This window comes from Callithrix jacchus, chromosome 2 (genome assembly GCF_049354715.1).
Source record: "Callithrix jacchus isolate 240 chromosome 2, calJac240_pri, whole genome shotgun sequence".
Lineage (NCBI taxonomy): Eukaryota > Metazoa > Chordata > Mammalia > Primates > Cebidae > Callithrix > Callithrix jacchus.
Genome location: NC_133503.1, coordinates 191,215,725 through 191,238,458, shown reverse-complemented (window position 1 = coordinate 191,238,458; position 22,734 = coordinate 191,215,725). Strand labels below are relative to the sequence as shown.

The following is a 22,734-nucleotide window of genomic DNA, read 5'->3' as shown; positions in this document are numbered from 1 at the left end:
CACAGGATTACACTGGGGGAGGAATATCAGAAAGAAAACATGCCAGAGAATTCCTAAAATTGGGCACTTGAAAAACGTTTCTTGCCAATGATGAGGAGACTTTGTCACATGCCTCTACATGCTCCCTAATCTGTAGTCTCCTTTCTGAGAATGCAAGCCAGAAAGGGAAAGTGAATTTCAAAACGCCTCATCTTTGTCAAGCTGCTTTGATGAAAAGTAACAGAAATCCATTCAAACTGTCTGAAGGAAAGAGAATGAGGTACAGGGAAGATACAGGAAGAATCACAAGGAAGGGAAGGGGGCATAGTGCAAAGGCCAGCCAGAAACATCCAGCCAGATACATCCAGCCAGCACCTCTCAGTGGACCTATCATGACCCGCTCCTGATGCCCACTTCTCTCTGCATAACTCTCCCTGCAGACCTTGGCTTCCCCATGCACACAGCAGAAGGTTGCTACCCCATGACACCCACGTTTTAAAATCCTTAGTACAAACACCCACAGGAAACAGACCAGTAAGTGTGTCTTAACCCCAATTCTTGGAGAGAGTCTTGGGGCTACTGTTCACCTTGGTCCAATCAGCCCTGACCAGGGAAGCCAGCAGGACCCATCCCTGTGAGAGGGAAGAAGCGATCACAGAGGGAAAGGCATGGAATAAGGTGCTCTCTTGGACCACTCAAGCTGCTATAACAAAATACCATAGACTGGGTGGCTTCAACAACAGACATTTATTTTCTCATAGCTTTGTAGGCTGGAAGCCCAAGATCAGGATGCCAGCCTGGTAACTTTCTGTGGAGTGCTCACTTCCTGCCTTCCACACAGCCGCCCCCTCACTGTGTCTTCACTTGGCCTTTCCTTAGGGATCTCGTTCTCTCTCTTTCTCTTCTTCTTCCTCCTCCTCCTACTACTACGACTCTTCTTCTTCTTCTTTTTCTTCTTCTTCTTCTTCCTCTTCTTCTTCTAATACCACCAGTCCTATCAGATTAGGACCCCACTTAACCTGAGTTACTTCCTAGAAGCCCCATCTCCAAACACAGTCACATTAAGGGTTATGGCTTCAACAGATAAATCTGGGGGCATCTATTTCATTTCCTAGCAAGCGTCCCCGACAAGCTGAAAGGGGACATTCAAGAATGTAGAAACTTTCTTCCCATTCTTTCACCTCGTGCCATAATTTTTCATTAATTTCTTCATTCATTCATTCATTCATTCATCAATCAAACAATGCCGAACACTATACTAGGGGGAAAAAAGATGAATGAGACATACTCCTTCCCTTATGGATCTCCCTGGGCAGAGGGAGAGCGAGATCTATAAATGCCAAAGAAACAGTAGAACACTATGTGCATTTAGAGGAGATATGTACCAAGTCTTCCGGGTGCACAGAAGAAGAGGCTACCGAATATGCCAGGGACTCAAGGAACTCCTGACCAAGGGGATCTCTGAGTGGGTCCTAACACTGAGGAAGACCTACTTACCGCTTTACAGTTGTTTAGTCTTTTTAGTACATTTTTGCTCTCATTAGATTTTCTCCTGAGCAAATTTTGAAACCTCTTTTTCCAGAGTTGCTAAAATAGGAATACTTTCTATTTAGAATCTACGCTCCTTAAAGCCTTTTACTCTCAACAAAGAACATTTGTAAAGTCCACTAGATTCCTTGAACAAGTAAAGACATTTTTAGTTCAAGAAATATGCCTGTTCTCTTTAATGTCAAAACATACTAGAGCTTCAGATTTCTCTCAAACCAGTTCCTTATTGAATCCATCAAACAATTAAACTGCCATCACCACATTTTTTTTGATCCATACTACTCTTAGAGTAAGATCATCAAGGTCAGTCTGAATGGAATTTTTTTTTTTTTTTGAGATGGAGTCTTACTCTGTCGCCCAGGCTAGAGCGCAGCGGCACGATCTCGGATCACTGCAACCTCTGGCTCCTGGGTTCAAGTGATTCTCCTGCCTCTCAAGTAGTTGAGATTACAGGCATCCACCACCAAAATTTTTGTATTTTGAGTAAAGACAAGGTTTCACCACGTTGTTCAGCCTAGTCTCGAACTCCTGACCTCAGGTGATCTACCTTCCTCAACCTCCCAAAGTGCTAGGATTATAGGCATGAGCCACCGTGCCCAGCCAGAAACATTTTTTTAAAGTAATTGAATTACAAAGTTAGATTTTAAGAAAGATTTAAGATATATGCAGACTTAAATAAAATTAATATTTATTTGATGTGATTTTAAAAATTTAAATGAATCTCAACTTATGCCATTTGCCATTACTATCATTAACCATTGTTCATTCTCTCGAGTTGTTCTTACCAGGGCAAGAAGGGTGTAACAAGATCTTTGGGAAACACTTTCCTGCCGGGTGACCCCACAAATCCCTGTTTTTAGGTAAACTTGGGAAGAGACTGCCTCAAGACTCTAGATACACAAAGTCTCACAATTTGGACTCCTCAAAACTGGACGTTTTTCGTAACACAAACAAGAACTGGTTTCAAGTGTGTCTTTTTGCTGTTTGTAAAGAAGGAGTTTGCTAAGTAAATGGATGGTGTATTCAAAATTTGTTTGAGGGAAAAAATTTAGCCTCTTGATTCTTCCTATAAGTAATTACATTTTTTAAATATTTGCAGGCACTCCAGAGAACTGTGTAATCATAAATCATTGATAAGCTAATTGGAAAGCATTCTTATGCATTCATTAAAGCTGATTCCCTGAGGACTCCTGCTAGGCAATGCTTTGCTCTCCTGGGCCTAATTTCTGTGTATATTTAAAAGTAATAAACACTGTACTTTAAATGAAAAATCTGAACTTTATTCATTCGTTACAATGAGTGAGAAATGCAGGTGTGTGTGTGTGTGTGTGTATGTGTGCATGTGTGTATGTGTGTAGCATGTGTGTGTGTGTGTGTGCACGCACCGTGTGTGTGTGTGTGTGAATATTTGAAAATCCCTCTCAGTTTTCCTTATCTGAATTGCCCTCCCCTCTCCCTAAGAGTTTGACAGGAGTGAAAGTGCGATGCCCTCCACAGTTGACCGGGCCAGGTAAGCCCTAGCTTGCATTCAGGACAGTTTTGAGAAGGTTAAATTCAAGCAAGCAAGACCTTGTCTGTTCTTCCAGGAGGCTGAATCATGCAGATTGCGTTCTCAGGTTAAGCAGCTAAAAGGAGGAACGGGCCTGGCAAACTCTACATAACACGTTCAACTCCACCCCAGTTTCACCCGAACTGTGTCTTTTCTTGGTAGTATTTGAAGAAGAGTGGCTGTAGAAATGTTTTCCTTTGTTTTATTTATTCTTATTTATTTAAGTTTTATTCTTTGATATTATGTGTAGAAATAGCCCCCTTTAAATATTCTCAAAGCTTTCATTGATTGAGCGGCACCAATGTTTGAGAAAACTCATTGCCAGCAATCAAGCATGCCATGCTCTTTTTAGTCTTCAGTTTTCCAAAAGTTTCGTATTTTCCTCTAAATCATTGCAAGGGTGGATGTGAACATTTTACAATATGAATAATCAGTAATCAGAGTCAAACTCCTCGAAAATTCATTGACTTGGTTCAGGTTAAACAATGGATCCTCCACTTATACATTCATTATGAAAACACAGTGATGATATTACTCTTTTCAAAACTAGTTTTCATTAAATGGATTTTTAAAGGGTTTTGGGTTCTAAGAAGCTTGATTCTGTGTCCACCAATAACATTTTTTTTGAGACAGAGTCTCACTCTGTCTCCCAAGCTGGAGTGCAATGACATGACCTCAGCTCAGTGCAACCTCTGCCTCTCAGGTTCATGCAATTCTCCTGCCTCAGCCTCCTGAGCAGCTGGGCTTACAGGCACCTGCCACCATGCCCCACTAATTTTTGTATTTTTAATAGAGATGGAGTTTCAGTATGTTGGCCAGGCTGGTCTCAAACTCCTGACCTCAAGCGACTGCCCACCTTGGCCTCCCAAAGTGCTGGAATTGCAGTCATAAGCCACCATGCCTACCCACCAATAACAATTTTATTAATATCTTTGTTAATGTCAAATGACACGTGTCCCTTAAAATGTGGCAATATCTGTTTTCCAGACTTCAAGGGCAGAAGGTACTAGGATGTGCAAGAAGGTGCTGTGTTCTCAGTGTACTACCAAAATAGGGGATGCAGTGAAGAGGGTTAATATTCGAGCTACTCTGGGTGTGCATATTTTAACAAGATGTGATTTAAAACTCTGGGAAGCACAGATGTTGATCAAGTGCAAGAAGTGTGATAGATGGAAGATCATATATGAACGCTAAGCCCAATTACAAACAACAAATGCCACTTGGGTTAGCAACCACAATGTTGTCACTTTGATCTTTCTGCAGCAAGAAGTTAATGGCAGGTGACATTACAATTCAACGATACGTCAATCAGCTTTGTGAGAGACTCATCCTCTCCATGTTCTTTCCTCCTTTTGGCAGAGTTTAAGAGCATAGAGTGTGAGAAGTTCATTAGCATCTCCCCACTCATTCTACGGGTACTTTCCAAGCCCCTTCCCCATTCAAGTCAGGTATTATGATCATTCGCCAACTAGAAAAGCCACAGCCAGCCCTGGCAGTTGTTGGGTTGCCCAGTTACCATCTCTCCTTTCTGGACAGCCCACCTCTTTTTTACCTTTAGCCTGATACACTCCCTGCCTGGGGAGCTCCCCTGCAGGTCTTGTTCTTTTCCAGACCTTGAAGTCACTAGAAGGAGAATGTATTAGTCCATTTTCATGCTGCTGATAAAGACATACTCAATACTGGGCAATCTACGAAAAAAAGAGATTTATCCTGAAGAATATTTTCTAGCTTGGATTCATTCTCTCCATAGCATTCAGGTACACCTATCAAACGTAAATTAGGTCTTTTCACATAGTCCCATATTTCTTGGAGACTTTGCTCATTCCTTTTTATCCTTTTTTCTCTAATCGTGTCTTCTCGTTTTATTTCATTAAGTTGGACTTCGACATCTGATATCCTTTCTTCTGCTTAAACAATTCGAGTGTTTAAAACTGTGCATACTTCTTGGAGTTCCTGCATTGTATTCTTCAGTTCCATTAATTCACTTATATTCCTCTCTAAGTTGTCTATTCTCATTAAGATTTCGTCAAACCTTTTTTCAAAGTTCTTAGTTTCTTTACATTGGGCTACAACATGTTCTTTTAACTCACAGAAGTTTTATTATTCATGTTCTGAAGCCTGATTCTGTTATTGGGATGCGCTCGTTCTCCATCAAGCCTTGTTCCATTGTTGATGAGGAACTGTGATCCTCTTTGGAGGGAGAGGCGTTCTGATTTTGAGTATTCTCAGCCTTTTTACGCTGGTTTCTTCCCATCATTGTAAATTTATCCACCTGTCGTCTTTGTAATTACCAACTTTCAAATTAGGTCTCTGAGTGGACATCCAAGTTGTTAATTCCCAGGGCCAAAATATGAGCAACCCACTGCGCTGGCCAGAACAGCGGCGTTAAGACTGATGGTGCTTTTCTGCCCGGGAATCTCCAGTCTGGCTTCCTTCTTGAATCTGTAATAGGCGACTCTGCCTTCCCGAGTCCATAATAGGCGACTCTGCCTTCCCAGAGCTCCAAACCTCGGTCAGAAGGGGAACCAGTCCCGTTTACTCTGCACCTAGAGCTGCGGTGCCGAGGTGCCGGCGAAACCACTATGCCGGCCACAAGAGTCGCGCTGGTGACCCATGGAGCTCCTCCACTGGGAATCTTCTGCTCCATGAGCGACCAAAATTTGTCTGAAAGTGTGGCGTCCTCCCGTTCTCTTAGGTTTCACTGGGAGCTGCAATCCCGAGATGTTAGTGATCGGCCAGGATATTATTCAGGAAAATTTTCCTAAACTAGCAAAGCAGGTCAATATTCAACCCCAGGTAATACAGAGAACACCACAAAGATATTCCTCAAGAAGAGCAACCCCAAGGCACATAATCATCAGATTCACCAGGGTTGAAATGAAGGAGAAAATACTAAGGGCAGCCAGAGAGGAACGTCAGGTTAATTACAAAGGGAAGCCTATCAGACTTACAGCAGATCTCTCAGCAGAAACTCTACAAGCCAGAAGAGAGTGGGGGCCAATAGTCAACATCCTTAAAGAACAGAACTTTCAGCCCAGAATTTCATATCCAGCCAAACTAAGCTTCACAACTGAAGGAAAAATAAAATCTTTTATGAACAAGTAAGTACTCAGAGATTTTATTACCACCAGGCCTGCTTTACAAGAGCTTCTGAAAGAAGCATTATACATAGAAAGAAACAACCAGTATTAGCCTTTCTAAAAATATACCAAAAAGTAAAGAGCATCAACATAAAGAAGAATTTACACCAACGAATGGATAAAACAGCCAGTTAACATCAAATGGCAGTAATCCTAAATTTAAATTGACTAAATCCCCCAATCAAAAGATACAGCCAAAACCCAATGGCATGTTACATACAGACCCATTTCACATGCAAGGATACACAAAGACTCAAAACAAAGGGATGGAGAAAGATTTACCAATCAAATGGAGAGCAAAAATAAATAAATAAATAAATAAATAAATAAATAAATAAATAAATAAAAAGCAGGAGTTGCAATTCTCATATCTCATAAAATAGATTTTAAAGCAACAAAGATATAGTGGTAAAAGGATCAATGCAACAAGAAGAGCTAACGATCCTAACACCCAGATACATAGAGACTTAGACTCAATGAGACAGAAAATTAATAAGGATATCCAGGACTCGAACTCAGATCTGGAACAAGTAAACTCAATAAATATTTATAGAGCTCTCCACTTTAAACACACAAAATATACATTCTTGTCAATACCACATCACACCCACTCATAGGTTTAAATGAAACATTGATTGGCCATTATAAATACCCATTTTTTTTAGAATAAAGCAACATTTCTGTTCTCTCTCTCTCTTTTTCTTCCTCTTTCTTCCTCTCCTTCACTCCTTTTTTTTTCTTTCCTTCTCTCAAAAGAAGAAAAAAAAGAAATCAACTTGTAGACCTCTAGATCCAGTTCGGCAATGTCTCTCTCATTGCTTAATTTCCTTCCTTCCCTTCTCTCCCTCCTTCCCTCCCTCCCTTCTTCCTTTCCTCCCTTCCAAAAAAAAAAAAAAGAGAGAGATTTAATGGACTTATAGATCCACATGGCTGGAGAGGCCTCACAATCATGGTGGAAGGCAAGGAGGAGCAAGACACATCTTACATGGATGGCAGCAGGCAAAGAGAAAGAGAATGTGTGCAGGGGAACTCACATTTTCAAAACCATCTGATCTCATGAGACTTATTCACTATCACGAGAACAGTGCAGGAAAGACCTGCCCCCATGATTCAATTACCTCCTGCCAGGTACCTCCCAAAACACATGGGAATTCAAGATGAGATTTGGGTGGGGACACAGCCAAACCGTATCAGAGAACCACAAGAGTCCCAGCCCAAGCTCTTAGTCTCAGCCCTGCTCAAGCTTGGCTCTCTTGTTCTAGAGCCTGGAGATTTTCTCTGCTCCACTGTGTGCTTGTCTTGCTTCCTGCAGTTGCTACCGTGGTGAGGTAAGGATCCTCCCTGGCTCTCTCAGGCATTTCGGCAGCCAGGCCCTTAAATGTATACACAAGGAAACTTGGAACTGCACATGGGTTTGTGTGTATGTGTTTGTGAGCTGCTGAATATGAGTTGAAATTTTTCTGTCAACATATGCTCCGCTCTTCTATTTTCTGGTTCCTGAGAGATGCCTCTCAAAGGAAGACATTTATTCTACCTTAACCTCTGAACAGAATGACATCTTGTGCCCCGGCTCCTCTTTGATATGGTTCACCATTTCCACTTTGATACATTTCAGTGAGCAATGGGATACAAGGCAAGTAAGAGTTTTCAAAGACCCAGCAGTTGAGCAATAAATATAATAGAGTGCAGCCAGGCACAGTGGCTCACGCCTGTAATCCCAGCACTTTGGGAGGCTGAGGCAGAAGAGTCAATTGAACACATGAGGTGGAGGTTGCAGTGAGCTGAGATCATGCCATTGCACTGCAGCCTGGGCAACAAGAGTGAAACTCCATCACAAAAAAATAATAATTATTATATATATAAAATACAGTGCACCTCTGAAATAATAGAAGTACATAGGTGCAAGGGACAAGGATCAAAGAAAGTGGCAAGGGAAGACCATCTACATGTGATAACAGTAATGAACATGTCAGTGTAACTGCAGGTAAAGCTGTTTGGGCATGTGTGTTTATAGGTGGGGCTTGCATTGGTTTAGCTAGGTTGGGGCACTTAGTACATATAATTTAATCTATTAGTTTGATGTTCTCTAACTCAACTTCTTCCCAAAGTGACCTGAAATCACATGGCATTAAATATTCATGGAATGAATGAATAAACATAAAGAAGGGAATCAAGCTTTGTATTTTGTAAGATCATCAGTTGTTCTCCCATTTTAAGTTCATTTACTGGACTGACACCCCACTTTGAGTTCTGTTCCTGTGACCCAGGCATGTGGATTTGGGTTCCTAGTGGCATCTAAAGTACTGCTTCTCAGAGACAGGAAGAAAGAAAGAAGAAAGGAAGGAAGGAAGGAAGGAAGGAAGGAAGGAAGGAAGGAAGGAAGGAAGGAAGGAAGGAAAGAAAGAGCAAGAAAGGAGGGAGGGAGGGAGGGAGGGAGGAAGGAGAAAGAGAAAAGGAAAGAAGGAAGGAAGGAAAGAGAGAGTGAGCAAGAGAAAGAAAAAGAGAGAAAGGAAAGGAAAGGAAAGGAAAGGAAAGGAAAGGAAAGGAAAGGAAAGGAAAGGAAAGGAAAGGAAAGGAAAGGAAAGGAAAGGAAAGGAAAGAACTGTTCTTCAAGCAAATTAAGGAGAATGATTTTGTTCTTTGTCTTTTCAGGTCCTCCCCATTTCTCTGGGCCAACATATCCAATATCCTTCCATAACCTTTGGTGCCTGTACTCACCACTGTCTGAATTTCTAACCCTCTTCCTGCCTAGGACTCTCATTTGGCCAGCCTCTTGTCTCATTAACAAGATTGGAAATTCATGGAGGACATGATTTTGTCCCCATGCTATGTACATCAAAGTCTCTCCAGAAAACTGCATAGGAAGGTGAAGAGAGAGGAGAGGATGCATGAAAAGATGCTCAGCATCATTAGTCATTAGTGAAATGCAAATCAGAACCACGAGGAGACAACACTTTACGCCCACTAAGACGGCTGAAATAAAAGACAGACAACAAGTGTGGGTAAGGATGTAGAGAAATTAGAACCCTCATTCATTGCTGGTGGAAATGTAAAATTTGAGCAGCGACTTTGGCAAGCAGTCTAGTAGTTCCTCAAAATGCTAAACATAGAGTTATCACATGACCCAGCTATTCTACTCTTAAGTATAGACCCAAGAGAAATTAAAATAATATGTTCAAACAAAAACTTGGATGTAATGTTTATAGCAGCATTATTCATAAGGCAAAATGTGGAAATATAATCTAAATTGCTGAATAATATTCCACTGCATAGAAATACCATGTTATCAACCTAAATGATGAATAGACAAACAACATATGATTTATTCACACAATGGAATATTACTTGGCAACAAAAAGGAATGAAGTGCTGATATATATACTACAACATGGATGAGCCTTAAAAATACAATGCTGAGTGAAAGAAGCCAGTCGCAAAAACCACACATTGTATGATTCAGTTTATATGAATTGTCCAGGATAGACAAATCCACAGAAACAGAAAGTAGATTAATGGTTGCCTAGGGCTAAAGGAGTGGGGTAGATAGAGAGGACTCCTAACGAGAAGAGATTGCTTTCTGGGGTATTACAAATAGTGTAATATTTGGCCCAGCATGGTGGCTCATGTCTGTAATCCCAGCACTTTGGGAGGCCAAGACAGGAGGATCACTTGAGACCAGCCTGGGCAGCATGGCAAAACCCTGTCTCTACAAAAAATATAAAAATTAGCCAAACTTGGGGGTGCACAGTAGTCTCAACCACTTGGGAAGCTGAGGCAGGAGAATCGCTTGCGCCCAGGAGGCAGAGGTTGCAGTGAGCCGAGATTGTGCCATTGCACTCCAGCCTGGGTGATGGGAGTGAAACCCTGTCTCCAAAAAAAAAAAATTGTAAAATGAGATTCTGGTGATATGGCTGCATGACTATGAATATACTCAAAAATCCTTGTACAGTGCACTTTAAATGGGCATATTGTATCGTACTCAAAATATAAGGATCAGTAAAGTTGTAAGAGAGAGAATGAAATGTTCCATATGAGTTAAATTAAACGTGTTCTTTAATGTTAACTAATTGGGAAATAACACTCCCCAACAGACATAAGCCTAGTAAGAGCAGCCTTTCCTAGAAGCAACAAGTTTCCTAGTTTCTCCTACCGTGGGAATTAAACCTTTGAATTTGATAGATAGGTGGGAGCCACCCCATTCAGAAAACTATCCATAACAGTACTTACGGATTTGGTCAGAATGACTGAATTCACACCGTGGGATGAAAACTAAATGTAGTTTACAATATAGTTCGCTTAAACATAATTACACCCCCCAAAGATAATGATACAGACGAGGAGGAAGTAGATTTAGTAATTTCTGCCTTCCCCATGAGGAACCCTGTGGGGGTAAGATCATGTTTCTGTTCTGGTTCAGCCAGATTTTCCCTTGCCCTGGTTCATCCTAGTCCTACTTGGTGCTACTGTGCACACCACAGGGCTGTGGTCCCAGTCGGATCAATCCTCAGATGTCCTTCCTTGTCGCAGAGCCCCTATTATTTGCAGCAATGTCTCTTCATCTGTGTAAACCTTCCTTACCCTCTGCAACTTGATCAGTAGCATCCCTGAAACAGTATGGACCCCAAAGGGATCTACCATTAGTTTCTTTTTTTTTTCTTTTTTTCTTTTTTTTTTTTTTTAGACAGAGTCTTGCCCTGTTGCCTAGGCTGGAGTGCAGTAGTGCAATCTCGGCTCACTGCAACCTCCACCTCCCAGGTTCAAGCAATTCTCCTGCCTCACCTCCCGAGGAGTTGGGATTATAGGTGCCCACCATCATGCCTAGCTAATTTTTTGTATTTTTAGTAGAGACGGGGTTTTGCCATGTTGGCCAGTCTGGTTTCGAACTCCTGACCTCAGGTGACCCACCTGCCTCAGCCTCTGAAAGTGCTAGAATTACAGGCGTGAGCCACCATGCCCGGCCTCTACGATTAATTTCTTATTGTCCCTAAAACGGCTTCTTCCATGTCTCCATAGGCTCTACCTCCTCCTTTACCCCGCTACTGAAACCTCAGCTGGCCACAGAGGGCCCTTCTGTCTGTGTAGGTCCTATATTCTACCCCCGTGCTGGAGCCCATGATATTTCTCTATTTGGGGCAGGAAGAATGGCTTACCTCAGCTTGCCTCCAAATCAGTGACTGGGGTCTCCCTTAGATGTCCCTGGAAAGAACACTGGCATAGCAATTGACCCTGAATAGTGACTGTATGGGGTGCCCTCTAGTTCCTGGCATAGAGAGGACAATTAGGGTGCTGTGTGAGACTTTTTTCTCCTTCCCTAACGATCCTCTTTTTCTCCCTGATGGCACTCTGAACCCCTGGTTCTTCAAAGTCACCAGGTTTGACCTGGACTTCCCAGGTGATGAGGTTCTAAATAGGAAATTCACTTCCTGACAGCTCAGATTTCTTTTTGTTCAAGTCTTTGGAGTGGGAGCAGAGAGATGAACACAGTCTTATTAGTTAGAAGGAAGGGGAGGGAACTAACAGGGAAATAATACCTATACCCCCCAAAGCATAGATAGAGCGAAAAGTTGAGGTCAAGACAACACATTCTGCTTCGTAACTGCCTAAATGCTGATGGCAAGAAATTTTAACTGAGCTGAGTGATTCCACCACAAATTCATGCTTTCCATCGCACAGCTGGGTTCTGAATGCTTCTCCACAATCATTTTCCTAATCACTCCATGATTTCCTTTCCATTCCTCTCTGTAGCTGTTACAAACCTCCCCACTTGCCTCAGCTCCCCACGTCAACCCCCACCCTGCTCTCTCTTCACAGTGGATGTCACCTTCAGTGAGAAGGAGACACTGTGGGCTGCCACTCCTGCAGCAGCCCTTCCTTCAGCCCCCAGCCCCTTTCTTCTGCTCTGATTTGGGTCACTTTCTCCTCTGACCTCTCTTAGTTAGAAGTCCTGTATATCACCAAGAATCAGCCCTCTGCCCCTTATAGGTAACTAGATTCATGCAAAGATGGAGGCTCGAGTCCTGGCACCACCATCACCAGCTTGGCAGCCCTGGGCAAGTGATTATCACCCCCTAGTTTCATCATCAATAAGATGGGAGTAATAAGAGCACCTGCCTCACAGGGTAATTGTAAGGACTTCATTAGTTTTTCTGGGTAAAGAATTTAAGGCATTGCCTGGCACAATGTAAGCCCTATGTAAGTGTTCACAAGTATTATTGGGCTGTGTATTTGTTAATGTGCATATATTATATATACAACGTACAATACAAAAAGTATTTTATATATATATATTTTAGATGAAGTCTCACTCTGTTGCCCAGGCTGGAGTGCAGTGGTGTGATCTCAGCTCACTGCAACCTCCGCCTCCTGGGTTCAAGCAATTGTCTGCCTCAGCCTTTTGAGTAGCTGGGATTACAGGCACCCACCACCACATCTGGCTAATTTTTTTGTGTTTTTAGTAAAGACGGGATTTCACCATCTTGACCAGGCTAGTCTTGAACTCCTGACCTCGTGATCCACCTGCCTTGGCCTTCCAAAGTGCTGGGATTACAGGCATGAGCCACTGCGCCCAGCCGTATGATGTGTATTAATTGATGCGTAGTCATTTCTAATGTGTGTTAAGATGAATAATGGTTACTATGAGTTGAGAATGTGAAAGGGGAAAGCCATATTGCTGCTGCCAAATCCGTTATCCAGGAGCACCTGCTGCCAAATCCGTTATCCAGGAGCACCTGCTGCCAAATCCGTTATCCAGGAGCACCTACTGGCACTTGCCCAGGACAGTGTTCTACCGCACACCTGCCCGAAATCAACGCCTTCTTCCTTGCCTGCTCTTCCACCAAACTCCTACAGAGTGGGCTGTCGTTCAGCCTCTTGCTGCTGTCCCCATGCTCTCTCCTTACCCCTGTAATCCAGGCACCACATTCATGACTGTATGAGGGACACATTCCTTATATGACTCCTAAAGAACAAACCCCACTTTGGGAGGCCAAGGCGGGTGGATCACGAGGTCAACAGATCGAGACCATCCTGGTCAACATGGTGAAACCCCGTCTCTACTAAAGATACAAAAAATTAGCTGGGCATGGTGGCGCGTGCCTGTAATCCCAGCTACTCAGGAGGCTGAGGCAGGAGAATTGCCTGAACCCGGGAGGCGGAGGTTGCAGTGAGCCGAGATCACGCCATTGCACTCCAGCCTGGGTAACGATTGAAACTCCGTCTCAAAAAAAGAAAAAGAACAAACCCATGGGACTTGTCTTGGTCCTTTTCCTACCGGACCACCACAGACTTGGCCACGTTCATTACCATCTCCTTTCAACTCCTTGTAACCTTGACCCCAGGGACATTACACTCCTCTTGTTCTTCAGCACTCTAAGCATACTGTCTCCTTCATCAGCCTCACTACTTCCCTCAACCCAAGAATGTAGCTGCTGCTCAGTGTCACCCTCCACCATCACTCCCTGGGTCTGGTGACTTTACAGGCCAGAGTCCTCAGGACAGTCCTAGTCTACACCTGTTTTCCCCCTTTCACTTCCCAGAGTGTCGCATGTTGTACAACAAATTACAGAGCCACCCTCCCTATGAGGGAGGACCTCTACCTCTTCAGCTTCAGCAGCACCTCTAGGCAGCAGTGATGGTGGCCAAGGGGCTGGGGACAGTCCGCTTTGGTGCCCCCTCCATTCACCACTGCAGGCGATTGACATTTTCTTCATCTCATGTAAGGAGCTTTGTAAATGCAGCCCCTTTGCCCTGCTTCCAGTCAGATTGCTGCCCTCAAACCCCTCCTTTATAGATAAACTGGAACTGCCACTGAATACAAAGGACTCCCAGTTTATCTGTCCATGTGCTACTTCTACCCTTAGGGTCAGACTAGCAGATTCAGCTTCCTGATGGACAGTGCCAATCAATACTCCCCAGACACCTAAAACCCAGCAAGTGAAAAACTGAAGTTCATGTCATCCTCTCCACTTGATCCTCCCCTACTTCCTGTGTCTGCTTCCAGCTTATACCAGCTATATTACACCCTCCTCATACCCCGACCAAAGGGACATGGTCATACCCGCAGTACAGGGATAATTTGTGCCAAAGAGCCCCTTTGTCTATTTGCACTCAAGCACATCAGCACATTTTTAGGCCCCCAAGCCAGAAACCTCTCCCAAGTCTTCTCAACTCTTCTCTCAATGGCACAGCTTGGGACCAAGCCCTGCAGTTGGCTTGCGTCCCTTGAATTTGCTTTTCTTTTGCATTGCCACTACTGCTGTCTCTTCTTCCATATCTGTCATTAATTCCTAACCTGATCTGACTTCTGCCCTTTTACTCTACTGAAAAGGTCTTTGCCTACAGCCTCCTGGCTGCTGAATCCCATGGGTTCTTTTCAACCCTTTTCTACTCCACCTCTTGCAGTTATAATTTCCTTGACCACCACACTCGTAATCCTGAAATGGTTTCTTCAACCTCCAAGGCTCCATATTTCTCCTGGTTTCCTCCTACCTGCTGGCCTTTTCTTCTCAGTTCTTGTGCGAGTTTCTCTTTCTCTGCCCATCCCACAAATGTTAGTGTCTCCATCTACTCTTGGGCGGTCTCATCTATTCCTGTATCTTTAATTACCCTCTCCTCTCCTCTGGGCTCTAGAGAAGTGTGTCCAGTCAAACTTTTGTGATTGTTATAGGTTGAATAGTGTTCTCCAAAAAGACATATTTAAGCACTGACCCCTCGTACCTGTGAATGTCACCATATTTGGAAATATGGTCTTTTCGGATGTAATCAAGTTGAGATGAAGTCATAAAGAATTAGGGTGTCCCCCAAATCCCAGGACTGGTTTTCCTTATAAAAGGAGACTTGGAGACATACAGACACACAGTATAGATGAAAATGGAAGCAGAGATTAGAGTGATGCATGCACAGCTAAAGAACACCAACCAGTAGCCATGGAAAAGTCATGGCACAGATTCTCCCTCAGAGTCACTGGAGGGAGCATGGCCCTGCTGACACCATGATTTCAGGAATCTAAAGTCTTCTACGTGCAGGAACTCTGAGAAAATGAACTTCTATAGTTTTAAGACACCCAGTTTGAGATAAACCGTTACAACAGCCCTAATACAGCTATGATAGAAATGTCCAATATGGTAGCCACGTGTGGCTGCTGAGCACTTGAAATGTGACTAGTGTAGCTGAAGAACTGCATTTTACATTTCACTTCATTTTAATTGATGTACATTTAAATAGAAATGTGTAACTGGTAGCTACCATATTGGACAGCACAGATTCAGATCCATACACCAACCACCTGCAGGGCTCATCCTCTTGGATGTCTCAGTCACCACTCAAACTCAGCGTGCTCACAACAAATATCTTCTCAACACAGCTCTTCCTCCTGTCTCAGACAAGATGCCTCCTACCAAGTTTCACAACCCAAAAATGTAGATGGCCTCCTTAGCTCCCCTCCTGCCTTAGGTCCCCACATGCAGTAAGTCACCAAGCCTAGCTCCCTTAAATATCTTCATTATTAGATTCATGCCATTTAATGTGGCCAGTGGGGCCCTTCCTGAGCTGGCCTCAGCTCATCCCTCCTTCTCCTCCTCAGCCACACCCCACTTGATCTCTATGCACAGTGACAGGCTCTTTTTTGCTATTCCTCCCCTCACCCAACCTCTTGCTCTGGTTAAATTCTACTCGTATTTTAGGGCTCATCTCCTCCTCTAGTGAGTTTTCACTGTAACCTCAAAATTAGATTATGTACCCTTACAGGGCCCAAAGTGCCCTGTCGCTGGAGAGTTCACATCGTACTGAAATAAGCCCTTTTATTTTCTGTCTCCCCAGGACCAGCTCTATCTACAGAAGCACCATTCCTGGCATACACCCAATACACATTTGATGAATGAAGGAATGAATGAATGAATGAATGGAAAAAACTAAACAGTAGTTGTTATCAGGGAAAACCATTAACATTATTACTAATTATGGATCCTAGAAAAAAAACAAAATAGAGAATAGATTACAAATTTGTTTTGGTGACACCCAAGTGATACTAATTACAGTTATTTACATTAAATCTTACTTTTTATGCCTAATTACCATGCAGCAGAAGTAAGGATTATGTATATCATTAAATGTATCAGATCAACTTGGTTGAGTGTTATTTCATTATAACAGTCAATTATGCATATATGCTTAGACTACATCAATTATTGCTGATGTCTGTTGTCTGCTCTCACCCTTGAACAAGTTTATTTTCTCTATTCCTCAATCCATCGCAGCTCCAACATTGAGAGCATTGCAAAAACAAGCAACAGACAAACAGGTGATCACTTGACCAGATAGAATACAAAGCAATTATGAGCCGATTGTAATTCTGATGCTGTTGATTTGTGACTCATTGTTGTAATGCACCTGACAGCAACACAGGCTTTCACAGGCGCCATTTTATTTAATCATCTCTTCAGCTCTGAAAGTAATTACGATTCTCAGAGAGTTTTAGTGATTTGTTGTAATAAATGGCAATGGCAGGTAAAGAGCCCATATTAAGACAGGTTGGGCAGGAATGGTACTCGAAGTCAACTACATTTGAAATTACACTTCCTAATGTCTGTAAAATGTGTCTGTCATACATACCTCATTCAATCATAATGATTTGGGTATTTTTACCCCCTTTTTGCAGAGAAAGCAACTGTAATAGCCGGGTTTTACACTGCCAATACAGACATACCTGAGACTGGGTAATTTACAAAAGAAAGAAGTTTGGATTTACAATTCTATGTGGCTGAGGAGGACTCACAGTTATGGTGGAAGGTGAAAGGTACATCTCACATGGCAGAAGACAAGAGAAGAGAACTTGGGCAGGGAGACTCCCGTTTTTAAAACCGTCAGATCTCCTGTAAATTATTCACTATCAAGAGAACAGCATGAGAAAGACCTGCCCCCATGATTCAATTACCTCCCACCAAGCCCCTCCCACAACATATGGGAATTCAAGATGAGATGTGGGTGAGGACACAGCCAGACCATATCAGCAACTAAGGCTCAGGAAGGTTGGGTAATTTGCTCAAGGTCTCAAAGATGGCAAATGATGACTTTTGAACATGAGTTTGGCTCAAGAACTCATGTGTTTGTTGTTGTTGTTGTTGTTTGTCTATTTCACTTAGTGTATGCCTAATGGCCCATGTTTTATCAGGAAGGTGGGAATAAAGACATCTCCTAGCCAGAAGGTGCTAGGGCTGAAGGTTTGAGGGAAAGAAGTGGAAAAGGTTTCAAACAGCTGCTTTGAGTGTCGGCTAATGGTGGGTTACGGAAGCCTGATGATGGGGTTCTAGTAAGGGTGGGTTATAGAAGCCTAATATTTGCACCTCGATGTCTTGAGGCTCTCTCCCTGGGACTCCTGTGCTTGATGCTGGAGAGCCAGGTGTTGGCACACAGTCAGCAATCCCAGCTGAGCCTCGCCTTGCAGCCATCCCCACTGAGGTGCTAGACTTACAAGGGAAGCTGTCCTGGACCCTCCAGACCAGCCCATCTGCCAGTTGAATACAACCAAGCCACCTCAGCCAGCACTACATGGAACAGAACAATGGAGCAGCTGAACCCTGCCCAAACTCCTCACCCACAAAAGCACAAAGCAGAATAAAAATGGCTGTTGTTTTAAGCCAGGAAGTTTGGAGTAATTTGACACATAGCAATAGGTAACCAGAATATTTTGTAGCTTCCTTCTCTTCGTGGTGCCACACAAATCATAGCCGATGGCCAAGCTAACAACCAGTCATAAGAAAACAAACTCTCCCCTCTTGCACACGGCAATTCACACACAAAAACGATTACAGCGATTTTCCATTTCAAGCAAATAGCCTATCCACGGACCGATTCGAAATGTCACCCCTAAAACCATTTTTCCTTTGCAAGTTATAAACACTGATAAAAAGGAAACGTGTCCTCTCTGTGCAGCCTGAGCAGATAGGAAAGACATTCTTTTGATCATTTTACCATTTTCATCTTTGACACACAACAGCTTTTTCACTGTTCAACCCAAATTTGAAAAGGAAACAAGATAACATCTGTTTCCTTCACCATCCTTCCATGCATGTCCGAGCAAGCAGATATCTTAGGTGCTTTGCTCACAGGGAGCACATTACCCAAGTTTACCTTCTGCTGATTCTAAGATGAAAATGGCATTTGCTATAGATCCCTCTCACAGGGTAGGCCAGGAATGCAGAATAGCTAAGTAGGGAGTGGGAGGCAATCACTAACCTCAGTGGACGAAACAGTTACCCAAACTGCACAATTAGCAGAGCACAAATGCTGCAGCTGTTTGCAAAGGCACCCGCAGTATTTCTGACATGGCAAATCACGCTGGTGATGTCAGACTCTTTTCTTAAACAAAAGTGAAATGTGAGAAGGTGAAAATACATGACTGCTGGAAGATGTTTTTCCTTGTTTGGGGACTGCATTCCCAAATGACTCTTGTCCAGGAGCCTGGGTTTTCCCCAGGTCTTTGAAGGTCCACATTCCTTTATAATCCTTCACTAAACCTACCAGTTGGCTCCCTGAGTTCCTGGTTATCTCACCGCTCTGTCATGCAAGTCACTGAGCAGGGAAAATGACTCATAGGCTCTAAAGAAAACCTAATTCATTGAATTAAACACTGGAAAGAATCTAAGTGAGTCACTGTATCCTTCGCTCAGTCCTTAGGCAGCGCCACACCTCGATCGTTCCTGCTAGAAGAGAGGTAATCACATTTTTAAAAAGCTGGTTGGAGAAGGATTGTGTACAACAATAATAAATCCCATTTCCATGTATACCTGTATTTCAAAAACAAAGGAAAAGGCGCTGCAAAATTGAACCCCAAAATACTGAGGAGCAGAAAGATGCAAAGCCTTGAGCCCAGCTCACATTGCTTCTGTGCAAATTAGAAAAAGGTGGCCCCCCGGGTTGAAGGAATTAGGAAAAAGCACCCTCCTGGGGCAGCAGCTCCTGAGAGCCAGTGTTTGGGGGCCTGGTGAGTAGGCAAATGGGCTGGATCTCCCTCACCCCTCTGCCCTGCCTTGCAGCCCTTCCCCCAACCACCTCCACCCCTGCTTTTGTATAGAGAACAAATTCCAGGACCATGTGCAGTGGCCTGAGAAGGAAATGGAATTTTTTATGACTCCCTCTCCACATCTTCCTGGTAAAAATCTTTTTTTCCTACTCTTGACCCTGTTGTTCCCTATTGCTAACACTTGGAAACACTGACTTTTTTTTAATGTGTCACCCTGTACTAATAATGTTGCAGGTTGACAGTTCCTGTGTCTTTATCCCACCAGGTACCCAGCAGGTGCTCAATAACCATTTCGAAAAAAAGAAATAACTCTCGGAAAGAATAAGGTCAGCCTCCAGCTCTAAGGTCTAATGCTGTCCTTGCTTTAAACTGAAAGGAAGAGTGTGACCTCACCTCCCCCGGGGAAAAACAACAGACCTGTAGACAAGTTGCTCTGCAGAGCCAAAGTCCAGGCAGAAAAGGGGCATCCTTGAGCACATGGGCTTCTGCAGCTGTGAAATCTGGGCCTCTGGCTGGCGCTAGCACCCTTGCCCTTGCCTCTTGCTTAGGTGCCTTTCCAGAGCCCTCTCCCTCGCCTAGTAGGACATTGGAGGGGCCATCCAGAAGGGAAGCATTATTTCTTACCCCTCACAGCCCTTTCACAGACAGGGAAGGTACCCTTCCAGGCCCGGGGGCACAGCCCCTAATTCACTGAATTAAACATTGGAAAGAATCTAAGTGAGTCACTGTATCCTTCGCTCAGTCCTTAGGCAGCACCACACCTCGATCGTTCCAGCCAGAAGAGAGGTAATCTCTCTTTTGTGTCTTTTGTTGTTTTTGTTGTTGTTAGCTGTTACCATTTAATTGTATGATCCCATTTATATGAAATATCCAGAATAGGTAAATCCATAGAAACAGGCAGGTTGGCGGTTTCCATGGCGGGGGAAGGAAGGGGTTTAGAGAAAATGGGAAGTGGCTGTGTAGTGGGAATGGGGCTTCCTTTTGCAGTGAAGAAAATGTTTGGAACTAGACCGTGGTGGTAGCTGTACAAACTTGTCAGTGTACCAGATGCCAGGGAAGTGTTCGCTTTGAAATGATTACTTTTAGGATGAGCATGGTGGCTTAGCCTAAAATCCGAGCACTTGGGGAGTTGAAGTAGGGGGATCACTTGAGGTCAAGAGTTTGAGACCAGCCTGGCCAACATGGTGAAGCCTGTCTCTACTAAATATTCAAAAATAGCCGGGTGTGGTGGCAGACACCTGTAATCCCAGCTTCTCAGGAGGCCGAGATAGGAGAATTCATTTAACCTGGGAGACAGGTTGCAGTGAACTAAGATCAGCCACTGCACTCCAGCCTGGGTGACAGAGTAAGACTCCATCTCAAAAAAAAAAAAAAAAAGAAAAGAAAAAAATTAGGCCGGGCGCAGTGGCTCATGCCTGTAATCTCAGCACTTTGGGAGGCTGGAGGGGTGGATCACGAGGTCACAAGTTTAAGACCAGCCTGGCCAAGATGGTGAAACCCTGTCTCTACTAAAAATACAAAAATTAGCCGGGCAAGGTGGTGGGCACCTGTAATCCCAGCTACTTGGGAGGCTGAGGCAGGAGAATCACTTGAACCCCTGGGGCAGAGGTTGCAGTGAGCCAAGATCGCACCACTGCACTCCAGCCTGGGCAACAGAGTGAGGCTTTGTCTCAAAAAATAAAAAAGATTAATTTCATCCTACGTTAATTCCCTGAATTTTTTTAAGTAAATGAACAACAACAACAAAAAAGAGAGTCAGACATTTCTCCTACTAGATTTCTAGCTTCTCTGAAGAAACCGGACAATTTGGCACTGTCCACCTAATCCCCAGAATGCGGCAGCTGCCTGTGAGGAAGGGGCATTTGCTGTCCGTGTTGCCCCTCACCCACGTCCTCTGACTCCTGCTCCTACCCACAAGGAAGGCACTTACTTTCCCCAGAGAGTAAACAGATCCCACTGAGCTGCCATCTTCAGATGAGTGGGAGGCAAGGGCATGACTCAAGGTCTGAGCACACAGACGGGTGGAGCAAATATGAAGAGGCCACGAGGCCACAAGGCAGGGGTCAGGGGAGTCAGAGGCAGGAAGAGGGCCCGAGTGCTCCGAATCGTGCTGCCAGGGAGCATCTCCTTCCCCACCAGCCGGCTCCGGCCTCTCACCTGCCTCATTTTCCTTCTCAGTTCTTACTACTGACTTACTGTGTGTGAGAGTTTCCTGGGGCTTTTATCACAAATTCCCACAAACTGAGCAGTAGAGGCAACAGAACTGTCTTGTCTCACAGCTCTGCAGACTGGAAGTCCAAGATCAAGGTGTCAGCAGGGCTGGGGTCCCTCTGAGGGTTCCAGGGGAGAATCCTTCCTGGCCTCTCCTGGCTTTGGGTGGATCCAGGTGTTTCTTGAGTCAGTATCGCCCCGATCTCTGCCTCCACCTTCTCCCCTCTGTCTCTGTCTCCAACCTCCCTCTCTATTCTCTTATAAGGACATCAGTCATTGGATTTAGGGCCCACCGTAAAACCAGGACATTCTTAACTTGAGATTTTTAACTTCACTACGTCTTCAAAGACCATATCTCCAAATAAGATCACATTCTCGGGTACCAGGAATTAGAACTTGGACATATTTTGGGGAGTCACCATTCAACCTTTTACACTATCTATCGATTTGGCTACTGTGTGACTCATGCCACATGTCATGAGAGTAGAGGCTTTGCCTGTTTGTTTCCATGTTGGAAACCCAGAGCCTAGAATAATGCCTGGCACCGCAGGTTCTCGGTAAATTGAAGAAAAGAATGAGGAAGCAGGTGCGTGGGATGATGTTTGGCTCAAGCCAAGTCAGCAATTACAGGAAGGTACAACAAGACCAATCCAGCACACAAAAGGCAGGGACACCCGTTCAGTGAACCATATACACAAGGAGGCACCAGGGTAAGACGAAGAGTGATCCCACATCAGTAAGAAGTTTGACATTGAAGGCTAGGAATGGTGGCTCATGCCTATAATCCCAGCACTTTGGAAGGCTGAGGCAGGTGGATCACCAGACGTCAGGAGTTCAAGACCAGCTTGGCCAATATGGTAAAACTCCATCTGTACTAAAAAATACAAAAATTAGCCAGGCGTGGTGGCAGGCGCCTATGATCCCAGCCACTCGGGAGGCTGAGGCAGAAGAAATTGCTTCAACCCAGGAGGCAGAGGTTGCAGTGAGCTGAGATCACACCATTGCACTCCAGCCTGGATGACAGAGCGAGACTCCATCTCAAATGAAAAAAAAGAAGACGTTTGACATTGAAACCGTAGCACATGAGCTGACGGAGATTCCTGGCGTGACTGCTCAAGGCCATGGAACTGGGTTGCTGTGGTATCAGATTCTGCACCAAGTAGGGGCTGGGCAAGGAAATTTCCGGAAGGGTTAAGCCTACCTTCGACTCCTGCTGGGGCTGCTGCTGTGTTTGTCACAGTTCCAGACTCACTGGGGAGTGATACCCAAGGCATGGACCAAGTGGCTGC

At 44.0% G+C, this 22,734-nt stretch overlaps 1 protein-coding gene across 6 annotated transcripts in view; it reads right to left on the bottom strand.

Annotated features, from left to right (window-relative positions):
- The window catches only part of DNAH5 (dynein axonemal heavy chain 5), a 385,840-nt gene extending 367,299 nt beyond the window's left edge, over positions 1-18,541 (bottom strand). For all 6 annotated transcript variants that reach the window (XM_078365928.1, XM_078365933.1, XM_078365935.1 and 3 more), the window contains exon 1: positions 18,448-18,541. The gene's annotated coding sequence lies outside the window, so the exon portion shown is untranslated. The remainder of the gene's footprint in view (positions 1-18,447) is intronic.
- Between the last annotated feature and the right edge of the window lie 4,193 nt (positions 18,542-22,734).